The sequence below is a fragment of the Cebidichthys violaceus genome, unplaced genomic scaffold (genome assembly GCF_023349555.1).
Source record: "Cebidichthys violaceus isolate CVI_PGR_0920_01 unplaced genomic scaffold, fCebVio1.0.p SCAF_13, whole genome shotgun sequence".
NCBI lineage: Eukaryota > Metazoa > Chordata > Actinopteri > Perciformes > Stichaeidae > Cebidichthys > Cebidichthys violaceus.
The window spans coordinates 14,472,606-14,488,785 of record NW_027176296.1 but is presented as its reverse complement, the minus strand read 5'-3'; the positions used below and the strand labels follow the sequence as shown (position 1 = coordinate 14,488,785).

The window sequence follows — 16,180 nt, the reverse complement described above, 5'->3', positions numbered from 1 at the left end:
TGTTTGTCTCTTCCCTTTTCCCCTGTAGACAATATTAATGTATATTTTACCTTTATTAAAGAGCTGCTGTGAGAATTAAGAGATTCTTTTGGGCCATCTCACATGCTCATCTCCCAGATTTGAACTATTAGTAAACTAGTAATCACAAAACATTTTCTTTTCACCATTCCACCACCTACACTGTTCTCAAAATGATAACAAAACAAAATACCATAGATATTGTTTTCGATATTGCAGTGATACGTCTTAATACTCATTTACTTTATGCGGAAAGTCGGCCAACTTCTATGTGTTGCTGTGACTCAGCTGTTTGTGTGTGGATGTGTATTAACTAAACACAATGGTATGGGTCGTTAATGTCAGTGGTGGCCATAAAAAACATTATTATGTTGGACGTTCAGCCAGAAGCGGCTCATTTTGACCCAGAGTTTCTTTTCCCACATCGTCAAAAGCTGCTGAATGGGAACTATTGTTCTGACTCAGAGGTCCTTTTGTAAAAGCCATTTCATCCGGGTTTCTAATATCGACAAAGCGTTGTTAAATTCAACCGTATTGATGCATTGAACTGGAAATGACCCATGAATTTAATATGCGCACATGCTCTCTGGTTCTCTCCAATATAAAGTTGTGTGTATCTGAATATGACATTATGATAATTAAATACAAACCCCTCTTCATTGAATCTTAGCCAAAAATGTGTAATTGTTCATTTATATATTTATATTATTTGTGCTCTACAATGTCAATTTCATCATTTGTGAATTGAATCCCTGTTGTTTGACATCCATAGCTCCTCTGCCTAGTCAGAGAAAGCTGGCCAAAGGGCAGGCGCTCGTCCTAATGATGTACAGTAAGTGTTTCCGTGATGCATTCTTAATTTATTCAATTAGCCTTGGTTATGGGCAAAGTGAGCCATGTGTTTTTGATAGAAAATGTGGAAAAACACAACCGCTCTCCAATCAAATAGAACGTCCAGATCGCTCTGTAGCAGATAGATTTCTGCAGCTCCGTGGAAGAGTTCCCATCGTCTCCAGCATAGGAATCGATTTTAGTATTTAACCTCACAGCACCACTTCAAGACTAAACGGGTGCGTGGCACATTTTCAGACCCCTATTGTGATTTTGAGGGGAAAGGGGGAAGTCATTCGTCACAGTCAAAGGAACAGCTGTAAAACAACTAGGGACATTTACTGATCTTCACGCACTCGGGAATTATGATTTGAGCTCAAAAACGTGAAAAACCCAAAGAAGCATAAATATTCCATGATTTTCAAAATAAAAGCTTTTAAATAACAAAATAAAACTTTTATTGTGAAGAATTTATACACAATGTGGACACGCATAAGAGGACACAGCTGAGTTTTACATCCGATCACAAAAGTTGCATCGAGGAGACGAGCGTAACCACTTCCTGTGACAGTAACGGTAAACTGTTACCGCCTCCTTGGCATCTAAAAAAATGGGAGAAACACCCCTCAAATTTGTAAGTTCTAAAATATAAAGAAAGACTTTATCAAAATAAATGTACGTGTTTATAATGAACTCATGCTTGGAGAGCGTATTGCTGCATATTAAGTATGCATTTGATGCATTAGTTAAGCCCGCAGCGATTCTTTTGTCTTTTTCTCCTGATTAGCTGACTCTTTGTTGGCATTATTTCTGATAAGCCGCTGAGAACTCCCTTAACTGCCGGATCAAAATTGTGTTTGTATGTCGCGATAACACTAATGGTCCTTGTTATAATTGATTTAAAATACGAGTCATGCGTGTGTTTTAAATTCTAATGAAGTGTAGACTTGGTTATTGTTTCCTCGTCCTGACATTTAAATGTACGCCTTTTAGATAAACTCCGATCAGTCGTGTGTCTGCGTCCGTTCTTTGAAGTTGCTTCACTTGCATTCAACGTGGAAGAGGATTTAACGTACAGCGCATACAGCATATTGCACAAACTGTACAGGCAGACGTGGAAATTGGCAAGCTCTGAGCTGTTTGTGTTTAGCAAAGCATGCACAGTGGTTGAATACCAAAATGTGATATGTTTTTGAAAAACAGATGGCAAGGTGCTCATATGGGAACCTGAGCTCTTCTTCACTGAATATGAAAATGTTGAACAGGTGGTCCAAGAAGCTTCCTTCCCCGCTACGGCTTTCATTAGCACACTTTTGTTCTTTGAGTAATAATAAGCTCACTTGTGCCCTGAGATATAGGGCAGACAGAAGAGCCGGCAAAGATGTGGCCTTGATAAGTATTATTAGACACAAGCCTCTCCGCCAACGCCACCAAAGAAACCATGACGTGTTTTATGAACTGATTGGTTTCCAAAATGATGTGTTTTATTAAAGCATGGGTTAATTTTGTGATTGTGCTCCAGCTATGTGAGACTACATGGTGGTCAAATTTGGATAACTGCCGTGACATCATCCTTTCATCGGCAACCAATCAGAGTAATGTCTGTACTTTGTCAATTGAACGCCGTGGTATCGCCCTTAGTTTTGCGGGCAGCCATTTTCAAAAATCTGAGTCGAGTGAGTGAAAAAAAATAGCTGTGGCCCTGTTTTCTTTAGCTAGATAGCGGTCGAGTATTGACTAACCGCTAATGCTAGTGAATTGTAAGCAATCTGAATCTGTCAGTTATGCCTTCAAGCACATAACAACATTTTAATCAAATGAATCAGACTCTCTGTGCAGCCTCCAGAGCAGCTGAGTAGCAGGTTGCCCTGTCAGAAACTATAACGTTAGCTAGCATAGTGTTAGCTCAGCAGCTAAAGTGTAGCCTGAGAGCAGTTAACAGGATTAATGTAGATAGTATCCGATACTTTTGGCATTAATTGTCGGACGTGACTTAATTATTTCATTATTAAAGTTTCTATATTCAGGATTCAGAGCATTATATATGTAAAGATGGTGGAGTAATGTCGACCTGAGCGAGAATGAAGATGCTAGCTCGTGGCGGCTGCTTTGTGACATGGAAGCGTATCACACATCCTCCGGTTCCTCCCCCCTCAGATAAACCCTGTTAGCTCTGTCACAGCCGTTGCCTTTGATTGCACTGTTGACGCTGTTAGCGCTGTTAGCGCCGTTAGCTTTTAGGCGCTGACTCAGCCGTCGCCATGTTGAGCTGTGTGAAGGCAGTAGATATGCTCTGAATCCTGTATAGAAAACCTTTTAATACAATATAATTTTTGAATGTAATCAACGGGACAATAGAAAGCACATTTTGAGTATAGCAGTAGTGTATTAAATGTGAACTGCAATTAATCGATGTGGTTTTCTTGCTGATTGTTTAAGTTGTTTTAGTCGACCTTCAGGTAAAATACTGAAACTGAATGGTGATCATTTTTAATATATTTTATATAATTCATTTTATCAAATTTCATTTCATTTTCACTTCAACCTTTCTTTGAAAATGAAATCAACAACAACAACAACACAAAGTTCTAGACATTTTAGAGGTTGTTGAGAGAGATTTTTGTAAGAGTGTTATAGTTAAGAGGATCTTAAAAAAAAGCAAACTGTTTATTCAGTGAGGTTCAAACATTCCATCATGTACTCATTCTTTAAATGACTCCAGAACCCTCAAGAGACTTTTGAGCAGAGAGAAATGTGAGCAGTTCCTGAAAACGATTTATCACCAACCTTACGCACCACAGCTTTGTGCATACGTTCATACAATAACTCATACAGTACGCGCCTCCTCTGATTCATGAGCAGAATGCACAAACGCAGTGTGTTACCATACAGCAATGACACTGTGAGTCAAACACATTTTAAGGTCAAACGGGAGAACACAGAAGTTTGGTTTTCCTCGGTCGACATCACAGTAGCACAGACGCGGCCTGATGGGGGGAAAACCTCACATGCTCGGGCCACAGCGATGGTATAAACTCAACTTGCCAAGGCTGGTTCTCGGTTTCTCACACTGTTTGTTTGGATTGCTGGCTCACAGTTTGTCTGTTTGGGCCAGATTCTTGAAGCACACATCAAATCGACGCATGACTGGCTGCCAGCTGAATTTCAAGAACAGTTTAGCTTCACTGTAGAATTTAAAATACTTAACTCTTTGTTGTGCTCCACCGGAGCTGTAGCCAAAAGGCTTTCCTTGACTCATTTCGCAATATAAGGGCTTCATGTAAGTGGACAAATCCTCCAGTGTTTGCTGGACTGTCAGGGAAATTCAATCATGGCCTCTTTTTTTTTTTTAAAGAAAATGTTGTCTTCTCTCTCATTCAATAGCCGTGCATTTCAGTCCAACCCAGCGTACTATATGTAAGGTATTCATGGTGTACCTCACATTTATTTCAGAGCTTTTCCAACCTGATAATCTCAACAGCATGTTGGTGTTAAAACCGCTTTCAGGACTGTAAGAAAAACATCCCCGTAGATTCTTCTCCAAAGCTGTTTGTTTGGTTTTTGCTTACATTGCAAAATGCCATCTGAAATGTTGTTTTGCTCATATAAAGAAAAAAAATAAATCATATATATATTTAAAAAAACAAAGCCATGAATCAGTTTCAGATGCAGTCTCTTTCTACATACATTGGAGACATTGTCCTTCTAACAGTTTGAAATATCGATATGAGACATGTTTGAGTTTTGTCATTCCTTATCAGATTCAATATTGACACGGCCGACAGCTGTAATGATTCGAGCTCCTCATAAACACGTGTGGCCTGATTGGACGGTCCAGAATGGATGATATACAAAACAATAATAATGATGCCAGTGGATGAAGTGAAGGGTTCTGCATAACAAAGACCCAGGCTGGCTGTGTTGTGGCATCTTTTATCATGGGATTGTGCAACTCATTAACATCATCACATTTGGCTGATAGTGCAGTCATGCCACAGGGTCTGATTTTTTCTTTTTTTTCTTTATTTCTTTATACTTCCTTTCTTTCACTCCAACCCCCCCCACCAAAAAAAAAAAGCAAGCATTCAGTATTAAAAACACTCCCCCACTCTCCTTGGAGGCCTGAAATTTGGCTGTTAAAATTTCATCTTTTATTGTTCATAGGAAAGAGTCGTTGGCACGTTTTTTTGTTGTTGTTTTTTTAAGCAACTCTTACAATTTCACAATTAAAACAATTGGTTCATTAAAAGCGTATTCCAGTAAAATTACACCCATACGTTTAGATTGTGATTACTGCAAAAATAATTACTCAATAAATACTTTGAACAGCACTAGGAGGTTAGGAAATACACTCAACACAAAGTGTCAGTGAACAGTTGAAGAAGTAGTGAATAAATAAACGACACAAAAGTCAAAGTGATTAAAAAAAAGAAAAGTTTGGAGCTGGCATTGTTTTTTTTGGGATAAAGATGAAGACTTTAGGTGTCGTATTTCTTTAATAAGAACCTAATGTGGAGAATTTCTGAGTGTTTTTTTTAATGGATTCTTTACCTGATTTGAACTCCTAAAGTGTCAGAAAAAGATTTCACGTGATAGTTGTCTTAGTTTGCATTCCTCCGTTTTCTTTCACTCGGAAGTAAATCATCAGGTGAACTTCATGTCAGGCGGAGGGACACCCTTACTAACTGGAGCGCCTATTTAGAATGCAAACACTGTGAGCGTGAATCTATTCCATTGAATCAATGCTGCTCTGTGGCGCCACGCGCCCTAACAATTGCGATGGAAAAAATAATGGTGTATTGAGCCGGCGTATGATGGAGCAATTGTTGCCTTTTGTTCGCAGCTCGGCAGATATGTTTGAATGGTGGCTATCGGGCCGCGTGTTTACACGCTGAGGATGAAGGAGTATTCTCCAGCAATTACTGCAGCTCTTCCACGAGAAAACCGCAGCGCGGGATGATGCTCCGCTGAGCTGCCCGCGATCACTTTCTGCAAGGAAAGTGAGGAGCCGAAAAACAAGTAAATAAGACGCGCTTAAGACGGGAAGATTAAGACGACCCCAGAGTGATTAAGAGGGCCGACATAGATACCCCTGGCTGGATATTTAGCTGGACCGGTTTTAAGCAGCAGGGACACGTAAACAGCAACAGCTATCAGTCAATTAAGGATAAAGCCCTCCAAAAAAAACAACTAGTTTAACTTTGCTTTTCAAATAATCGTCTTTGGGTGTCGCCGAGGGTCAGGGCGCTGCAGCGTGAGCAGTGGAGAAGCCGGCGATTTAAAATAGGAGTCCCGAGCGTTTTTAACCCGGCCCCGCTGACACAGATGCTGCTGGCCAAGCAGGATTTCAGCACTTTGTTTTTCTTCAGGAGCTCCACAAAGATCTGATTTGTTTTTAAGAAGGGATTCGCCGATGAATCACGGAAGTCCAAATGTGTCCAATTTTTTTTTTTTAGATTCAGACAATCGCCTACATTTTTTTGCTGTTCTTCTACCAAGGCCTTTCAAGAACGTTTCACCGTAAAAAAACAACACATCTGTGCTGTGAGATGTTTGCCAAAGCGATCTGCAAGAAATCGCTGAGCTAAAGTCCTCTTCTGCAGTGGAGGAAAATCTCTGTGTTGTACTCTGGTGTGGATCTAAATAATCAAATCACACTGTTTACCGTAGGAATGAAACAAATCTTTGTGAAGTTTTGAGTTTCAGCAAGTAGGAAGCGCTGCCTCTCTGCACCGAATGCATGGCGCTGTGCAGGTGGACATCTGCTGTTTGTCACCTCGTTCACCTACATTTTAGCAAATGTATCTGCCCAGTATGCCAATACAACTTCCAGGATTAAAAGGCGGTAGTGAAGTGAAGACGACCCAGATGAGAATTTCAACGGTTTCTCTCTCTTCTCTTGAACAGTCAGAGAACATCGCTTAAGAGAGATTTAGTTCCTGAAATGGTAAAAATTAGAGGGACAAGAATCAGGTTTTTACATCTTTATAATGTGATATCTGCGCTGGATGTGCAGCCAACATTTGACTCAACCTAATCGAAAATCTAATAAAACCCTGTCGTGTAATAACTCAACCAATAATGTAATAAAATGTCCTGACTGATATTTTAATAACATTTTTACAGATAATTTAATACCATGTCTTTTTTTTCCAAACTGATCATTTTGACTGATATCGTAATAATCGTTCTGTTGTTAATATTAAATAATATCACTGGATGAAAATGGCTGTTTGATACACTACAGTGGGTTAAATGAGCACACGTGGTATTTAAATACATATATTTATTGATTGTTTGTGTATTTTAGTTTGCTTCAGTCTGGTGTTTCCCATCGGGGACGCTGGTCTGTTCCACCTCCTCGCTCAGATAATGTGCATTTATTTTGACTATTTTTGACTCGATAGAAGCAAAACATTTGTTAATCGAGAAGTACAATGTAAGATGCTCAGCTCAATGTAATAGTAAATCTAAATCTGTCTGCGTTTACACACCCATATATAAACCTCATAAATACTAATAAGTATCTCCTATAAATAAATGGATTAGAGGAGTTTGGTGGATCCCCTCTGGTCTAATGAATGGTTGTTGCACGACGACCAATCGGCATGGGTAATGGTGGCTCCATTTCCCATCAATTATCGCCACTAGTCGGCGCATTTTGTCTTAAGTATTTGTCAAATTATTACATTTCTTTCGATCAGGCAAAGTGCAGAAATTATTACATTTTCAAGCGTTCTTTAAAAAAATGTGGATTCCCACCTCAGAGAATTTTTTGGCAAGCTTCGTGACCTAATGTGGGCCGAGACTTTTGACTTCTATAACAACATGCTGTGCAGTAACTCCCAGTACCCGTGGGTGTAAAACCAAGGGCTCGTTGTGATCCAATGACCCAACAGCTCTACTGTGTAGATATAACACGCTGGGTCAAAACGGCCCATTGGTACCAGGTAAAGTTAACCCAGTTGGTGCTCTGGTGCTCACTCTGGATCAGTTTTTGAACCTGCTGATTTTCCGTGTGTAACGCGTAGAGCCAGCGATTGCAACAGAGACCAAACAGGAAATGTTCTATAGAACCCTGAAATGCAGATTATGAACTTGTAATCAATCTGAAGCTTTTCTCTCTCTGATAGTTGTTTTCATACCAACCCGTCTCCCTCAGCGGCTCAGAACCTCACAGTGAGCTTAGCCGCCGGTATTGTGAGTGTTTTAAAGCGAGCGTGAGGAAACCCCGGCTCGGCGTGGCACCATGAAGTTCTGGACCCTAAAGCTGCTCATTGTCATGTATCCGCGGTCCTGCAGAACAGATGGAGAGCGTGAAGGAAGCGCCGCCGTGGCCGCCAGCCCACTGGGCCTTTCTCCGCTCCCGAGAAAAAAAAGTGCACAACTGGAGCAACAACTGTAAGTCGAGACAAAAGGGGGTAAAGCACCCCCGGCTCTATTGTCCGCCTCTTTCATCGAGGCCGAGCCCAAATGATTCGGACACAATGGCGACGCGAAATCTCTGTCTGCTGGAATTGCTTAAATGGTAGCTCAAGTATTTAAAACAGGCTTCAGATGAAATTGTCACGAGCTTACGCTCATTCATGCCTTTATATCCCGCGCTGTGCTGAGGAGATTCTCGGGCAAAGTCGTCTGTACTCGGTAAACAAAGTGTTATTGATGAGCTGATTCTATGTGGCTGTGCCAGCCAGCGAGCCGGGGAGAGGGATTATGTCCCCCGAGCCAGAACCCAATAGAAGTTTGAATGAGAGGATAGACGTGCGGCGCTCATTGCGGCAGTAGAGGATAAGCTGTGTTCAACGTTAAAATAACAGCTCAATACCTGCGATACAGGAAGAAGAAAAAAAAAAAAAAAAAAAGGTTTGGGAATCTCAGACGGAAGTGGGAGACGTGTCCGCTCGCTGTCACGGAATCATAAATCGATACTTTTTTTTTACTGAAGACAACAGAAATGTCCTCTTTGGCTGCTTGTCGGGACAAGTTTTGACGTTTGAGGTGGACGACGTCTCACCGGAGGAGCTTTTTTTTTCTTCGATGAGGTTTAGTTGACTGAAGGATTTAAGCATCTCTATGGGGGGGGGGGCTGTAAAGGTGTAGCTATAGCAGCACATGGCAGAGACTGTGAGGAATCCAGAAATCCGCTAAGCCACCGTTCCTACAGCAGAGGGATTATACATTCTCTGACTCTACACTCTTTTCCTTCCGTTATTTTATGTCCACAGTTCAGTTTCCAGTTTCTTGTTGGTCTGTGCTGAGCGTTGCATCTGGTCAGCAGGCGCTTTGTGCGAAGGAAACCTCTCGTTGACGAGCATTGTGGGACATTCTCTTCACTTCCTGATTTGTGACGCGTTTCACCTGCAGCAACAGGAGTTCTCTCCTTAGACGCCCCGCATGGAGGGGGTTTTGTCTCGGTGTTATTCCGTTGCATGAGGACACATATGAGCTTTTTTTCTTTTTTTTTTTTTAGAATACCTCAAAGCCCCTGAAAACACGATTCCTCTAGAACATGAAATAATCGTGGCAAATGTATTTTATATTGAGAGAGTCATAAACTGTTCATGGAGAATGTGTGGGTGCGTTTCAGTCCCGTTTGAGCGACAGCGCTGTCATCAAAAGCAGAAACAACCCACCAGCTGGAGTCAGATTCCCATTCAAATATCGGTAAATCCTGATTGGTGCAAAACCACTATCTTCCATTGACCTCGAATATTTTTACCTTCTCGACTCAAATTTACAGTAACTGTTGCTGGAGCATCCATCAGTGGAGCTCGTCGCTTTTTATGCATTTTTTTCTTGTAAAATTCTGAGATTCTTCACTTTGTTTCTTAATGCGGAGCTTTTATCGCTCCGCATTAAGAAACATGAATGGGAGCTGACACATCTCTGTCAGCTCTTATAAAAATACAACAAGGGCAGAACTGAAGAGGAAGAAAAAAAAGAATGTTGTAATTTCATTGGTGTTCTCACACACACACACACACACACACACACACACACACACACACATTGCTTGGGAGGTTTGTGTTAACTCAGTCTGACTTCTAAAGATCTCACAGCGTTCGGGGTGTCGGTGAGATTATATGTTGACATCAGCGTTGAGACCTCACAGCTTTGTTGTGTTATCGTGTTTTCCGTACATGTCACCGAACCGATACTGCTGCTGAGGTGAATCAGGCAAAAAAACAAAAAACAGAATGTAGAGCCTGATATCCTTTTATCTCAGGGAAAAGCATCAGTTGTTGTACTTTAGCCCATGTCACAATAACTGGTGCTCCAGTGTGGTTCGTTGAAGTTGTGCCGACCGACGGGTCGCTCACTGATGGGACAGTTCCAGTGTGACAAAGAGTGACAGACTGGTAGAAATGGGACAAAAAAATAAAATGGTTTTGTGGTAATATAATGTTAGCGTGAGGTCGTAACGTTTCACAATTTCTTTTTTTAAAATGAGGAACTGGGAAAATCCACAGAAGAATAAAACGCTTATTTTTAAACTTTTTCTAACTGATTGATCCGGGAAAATCCTTTCACTCAAGTGTTAATTTGCATATATGTCCCCACAGTTACCAAACAGTCTCTAATCTAATGGTCCAGATGCATTACGGTCATCTGTCGGCCTAACAGCCGTCCATCGATGATGTCACCGATTAGCTGCAGCAGATGGAGCTCTGCTGTACGGAGACATCGTGTGTTACAGAAGACGGGACTGAGATTCACGATGCAGAGAGATAACCGGATCCATCCTGGTCACCGTCGGTTTTAAATAAACACGTTTTTAAAACTGATTTACAGCTCCTGCACCGCACGCACGCCATTATAAAGATACACACAGCTGACAGGTCGTTCCCCCAAATTACACGCTCCTGCTGTATTCCATCGCTGCAGTCTTCACCAGCACCAGCGGCTCCGGTGGGACGGCCGCTCTTCTCCACTTGTTTGTGCACTTCGTGGATCGTAATTACCTCCGTCCGCCGGTGGAATGTGTCCTCTTGCAGCTCATACTTTTCTCACGGGACGAGGATTCCTGTCTGTCCGTGTCTTCATAAATAACATTTTCAGCAGCAACAGAAACCCCAGTCAACTTAATTATCACCTCGACTAACATCGTAGACGCCATGCTGCAAGTGTGTATGCGTTACAAGCCAACGCTTTCTCGCTTTTCACCGTTTTGCGTACATCGGCACGACGACTGCTCCCGCCACGTGTTTAAAATAAGTGGAGCGGCCGCCGTGCTCGTCTGGTTTCGGTCTCCCGGCAGACCCCGCTGAGACGGCTCATTTCACAAATGAAAGGCAGCAATTAACATATCAAGCTTGAAGATGGTACCACACTCATTTCTTTCTTTATTTTTGTTACCCTCATCAGCCCATGCAGGTAGCTACAGAAAAACCACCTTCCCGTGGAATGACAGGCGTCTCCTCTGCTGTGATAAGAGGACAATGCCTGTCAGATGAGGCCAATTAATGACGACGAGATGATTTATCCGTTCAAGGCGACTCTGCAGCTCCCGCTGCCTCGCTGTTGTTCCCTCCCAGATAAGCTCTACTTTGTTGACTTTGCCCCGATGCGTTCCAAAAAACCGAAGGCGCTTATTAGCTACCTATCTATGAGAGTGACATGCGTAGCTGTAGGCCGGCGTTGGGTAACGGCCCTTCATTGTCACCTCTGTAAATTGACTGGATTAACGGTTTGATTTCATGTTCAGCCGTCATGGGCACAGGCGAGGCGGCGTCCTCCGAGGCAAGGGACCGATGTCGTCCCCGATGTTGTCCCCGAAGCCGCTCGGCGAGGCGGTTTGGATGTTAAATCCCTCATCACACACACACACACACACACACACACACACACACACACACACACACACACACACACACACACACACACACACACACATCGTCTAGTTTGCTGTGCACTGAAGGGCGTCTATGCTAGCACAGGAAGTATGAGATGCTTAATTAGAGGGATGGAGAGATGTCTGTTTGAATTGTTTTAAAAGTCTGTTTACCAAAGACTTCCATAGAGGAGAAATTAAACAATCAAAAGAAAAATGACGACTTTTAATTGTATTGTTTGCATTTTGAATCATCATCATTTGAGCAGATGAGGCACGCTCAGCCAGGATTAATGCTATTTTATACATAATCTGTCAACATTTAAAGGATTTTTTTTGACCGATTGCGACATCTTGAATTTTTAGATAAGAATATATTGGCTGCTATATATATATTTATTTATTTTGTATCTTAAAGCCCCTGCAAATACCATTTCAAAAGTATTTCTATTTATTCAAGCAACTATTGAAGGCAACTTTTGGAATTAAACACTTAAAAATCTGCTTCATCAAACCAAAACAATTTGAAGTTTGGCTGAAAACTGCGTGTCTCATCACTCACATCGAGAAAATCCTTTTAAGAAGGACTCTTTGGGGTACTCTACAGTTCAAAATAGACTTGATACTGCTCTCAGGTAATAATACATTAAAATCAAATAAATTATTATATTCATAGTCCCCAGAAGAAGAATTGCAAAACTCAAGATTTGATTTTAACCGAAACTTTAGTTTATGACCAAATACCTGCAAACCTCATGACATACCCATCAGCCTTTGCTGTTCAAATGTTTGCATGTCAACATGCTGAACCAACACATTATACCTGCCTAACATCAACATGCTAGCAACGGGCCTCATTATCCAATACAGTTCTTTCCAAAGCCTACGTCAGACTGCTGAGGCGATCTCATAATGATGAAGCCCACGGTCCTCTTTGATTGAAGGCGTGCGTCCGATGAGCCTCATTAGCTATTAGGTAAACCCTCTTCTAAGGCCTTGAGACTGCATGGCCGTGTGCACACAGAGAAAGGGAAACGCCCCCACCAAAGTCAAAACAGGGTGGAGCAAAAAACCCCTCTGCAGGAAGTGAGCGACACACACTCTGTCATATACAAAATCACACAAAACAAAAGATGCATTGCATGATATTACACCTTCAGTGTTCGTGTGAATGTTATTTTATTTGATAATGTTTTGTAAAATACAGCGGAAACCTGTAGATCACGTATTTTTCTAGCTCAGTTGAATTACTATAAACAGGTCATTATTATTTTAGATGCAGATTAGCATCTAATTGACATTTGTATGTTTATTATTTGAATATAAAGTAATGAAACAGACAGCTGTGCAATATACAGAATTTTATTGACGTTTCAAACGCTTTTTAAATTACTGTATACAGTACTGAGCACAATTCAGATACACTATAATACAGTACAGTGCTGTATATAACATATTGCTTATTGCAGCTGTACAAATACAGTAAAAAAAAAAAAAAGCCTAAATGAACACTGTAAGTGGACTACTTGATGACTATTTGTACAGGAATGATTGTGTCCCAAGCTCTGTGATCCATGTAAGCGGTTTCCACTGCATTGAAATGAATGTTTAAAATCAAATTTAAACTCATTTATCATATTTCTTCTTTGCTTTTCACTTTTATAAAGTTATTGCCTAAAACTGGATTGATAAGTATTTGTTTATTTTCTACAGGCTACTGCAAGTCCCGCCATTTGCGTCTTACAAGTCGGGGAGAAACAAAGTGCCTCACTTAATCCAAGAGTTTTCAACTGAAATAGGAAAACCCTAATTTGAAATGTAAATGTAGTTTAAGTGAAATGTTCTGTCCTGGTGACTTCAGTATTTAATCACAGCGCAGTGTAACGGCATTAGCCTTGTCACATTCTCCTTTAGCGGTGCGGCGCTCATGCATCCATCCCTATAGGCTTCTATAGGAGAACCTAACCCGTTGAGATCAAGTGCAGCTGGATCGTCTCCTGTCGTTTGCTATTGATTCGCTGAAAGTGTGAAACATGCAGATCCTTTCTTTGCTTATTGTTGATGCAAATATACATATTTTTTTTTTTTTTAAGTGTGCCATCTACCGCAGAGGTACGCGGGAGATGGTTAAGGTTGAGATATATTTACAGCTGTCAGTCAGAGACCTCCTGAGACTCGGATAAGATAAAACTCCTGAGACGTTGCATCTTACCACTTGCAGTATCAAGGAGCACATACTCCAGTCATGCAAGCCACCCGATTCTATTTGATACATCCCAAGCCAATACGAGCTGTCAGTCAGCATTAACGTCAGATTCACATATTTACAGAAAAGTTGTGCTTCTGTCATTAGGGAGCAAAGGCCATCAACTCCAGTAAACTACCCAGAAAAGTCATGCAACTCTTGTTAGGAAGTTTTTAAGGTGTTACTTTGACAAACAAAGCGATTATCTGGAGGAATAAGTGCTATTCTTTAAGCCCAGGTGATGCAGGGATGTAATTCTTGTTTTTTGCGCTGTAACTCCGAAATTAACGATGACACTTCTGAGCACAATAGAAGCGTAGAGCAGATTCAAACGGTCTCAGTAAGCATTTTGACCCTTAAAAAACTTTCTCTGAGCTCCTTTTTGTGTGTGAGAATGTTACAACAGGTTCAGTTTATTAGCGCAGATAGAAAAAAAACAACCCAACTTCAGACACAATGACAGCCAGAAAAAAATAAAGGTGCAGGAGGAAGTTAAAGAAGCCAAGAAGGTTCTGTGAGCGTACGCTTGCCACTATTATAAATGACTGTAGGAATATGAGTACAATTGCCTAAGAGAGACTGTGGAACGGATAAAATACTTCTGCCGGCCTGAGGATCTCAAATTATGTGCCAGCTTGTGTGGCACCAAGAGGTCAGAAATATAACAAGGACCGAAAGTTCTGCTTTCACTTCCTGTTCCATCTGTAGCCAATGACAGAAAATAACAGTTTAATATCTGTGACTGATGTAGCCGGCTGTCACTTACGTTGCTTTTCCACTGGAAATAATGCAAAAATGACAATAAGTTTGTCTATATATATTGTCACATCATGCAAAAACAAAAAAAGGATTTGGTTTGGTGTCTCTTTATGGCCATTTTGCATCCCTTTGTTGTCCTTTTGTTGTTGTTGTTTGGTGTGTCTTTATGGCCATTTTGCATCCCTTTGTTGTCCTTGTATTGTTGTTTGGTGTGTCTTTATGGCCATTTTGCATCCCTTTGTTGTTGTTTGGTGTGTCTTTATGGCCATGTTGCATCCCTTTGTTGTTGTTTGGTGTCTTTATGGCCATTTTGCATCCCTTTGTTGTTGTTTGGTGTGTCTTTATGGCCATTTTACATCCCTTTGTTGTCCTTGTATTGTTGTTTGGTGTGTCTTTGTGGTCATTTTGCATCCCTTTGTTGTCATTTGGTGTGTCTTTGTGGTCATTTTGCATCTCTTTTTTGTTGTTTGGTGTGTCTTTATGGCCATTTTACATCCCTTTGTTGTCCTTGTATTGTTGTTTGGTGTGTCTTTGTGGTCATTTTGCATCCCTTTGTTGTCATTTGGTGTGTCTTTGTGGTCATTTTGCATCTCTTTTTTGTTGTTTGGTGTGTCTTTATGGCCATTTTACATCCCTTTGTTGTCCTTGTATTGTTGTTTGGTGTGTCTTTGTGGTCATTTTGCATCCCTTTGTTGTCATTTGGTGTGTCTTTGTGGTCATTTTGCATCTCTTTTTTGTTGTTTGGTGTGTTTTTGTGGTCATTTTGCATCCCTTTGTTGTCGTTTAGTGTGTCTTTGTGGCCATCTCGCATTTATTTGTCGTCATTCTGCCTCTTTGACGGTCATCTTGTGTCTCTTTGTAGTTGTTGCCGCTTTGAGTCTTTGCCTGTGCCCTGTAGGCCCATTCAGTGATCCATCTACGCACACATGCATACATACACATGCTTACTCATAAAGAAACACATTAAACAGAGGGGAACACTGAATCAAATTAGAGACTCAAAAGTCTGTGAAAGTGTCAAATCATGTCTGAAGCAGAGACAGAAGCACACTGAACACCTCCAGTTTAATGGGAATGTAGGTGACCTCCTGTAATCCATCTGTGCGCTCAGACGTACAGTAGCGGAGCTCTTTCACACCTTCAAGCTATTGTCAACTTGAGAATACATTCCGTGTGACGTCTTTACAGTTAAAGGAAAGCAGCGCAGCTACCTTTTCATTTCTAACCTGTGATGCTGTTTTGTTCCCCCCCCTCTGCTCTGGGAGGAGGAGGTGGAGGAGATGGAGGAGGAGGAGGAGGTGTGTGTGGGGGGGGTTACTCTTTGTAGTAGTCACAGCTCCAAATCTCATTTGTAATGGTTATCAACTGGTTGGGGTCCTCACAATAGCTAATGGGGAAAACAAATCGGTATTTGCAATGTTTATCATTGGATTAACCTTCATATGATCCGTCTGTGTAATTAAGCCATAATTATAAGGTGTGATAGCTCCTCACAC

At 41.2% G+C, this 16,180-nt stretch overlaps 1 protein-coding gene across 2 annotated transcripts in view; it reads left to right on the top strand.

Annotated features, from left to right (window-relative positions):
- lpp (LIM domain containing preferred translocation partner in lipoma) overlaps positions 1-16,180 on the top strand; it is a 138,796-nt gene that overhangs the window by 23,018 nt on the left and 99,598 nt on the right. The window lies entirely within an intron of this gene.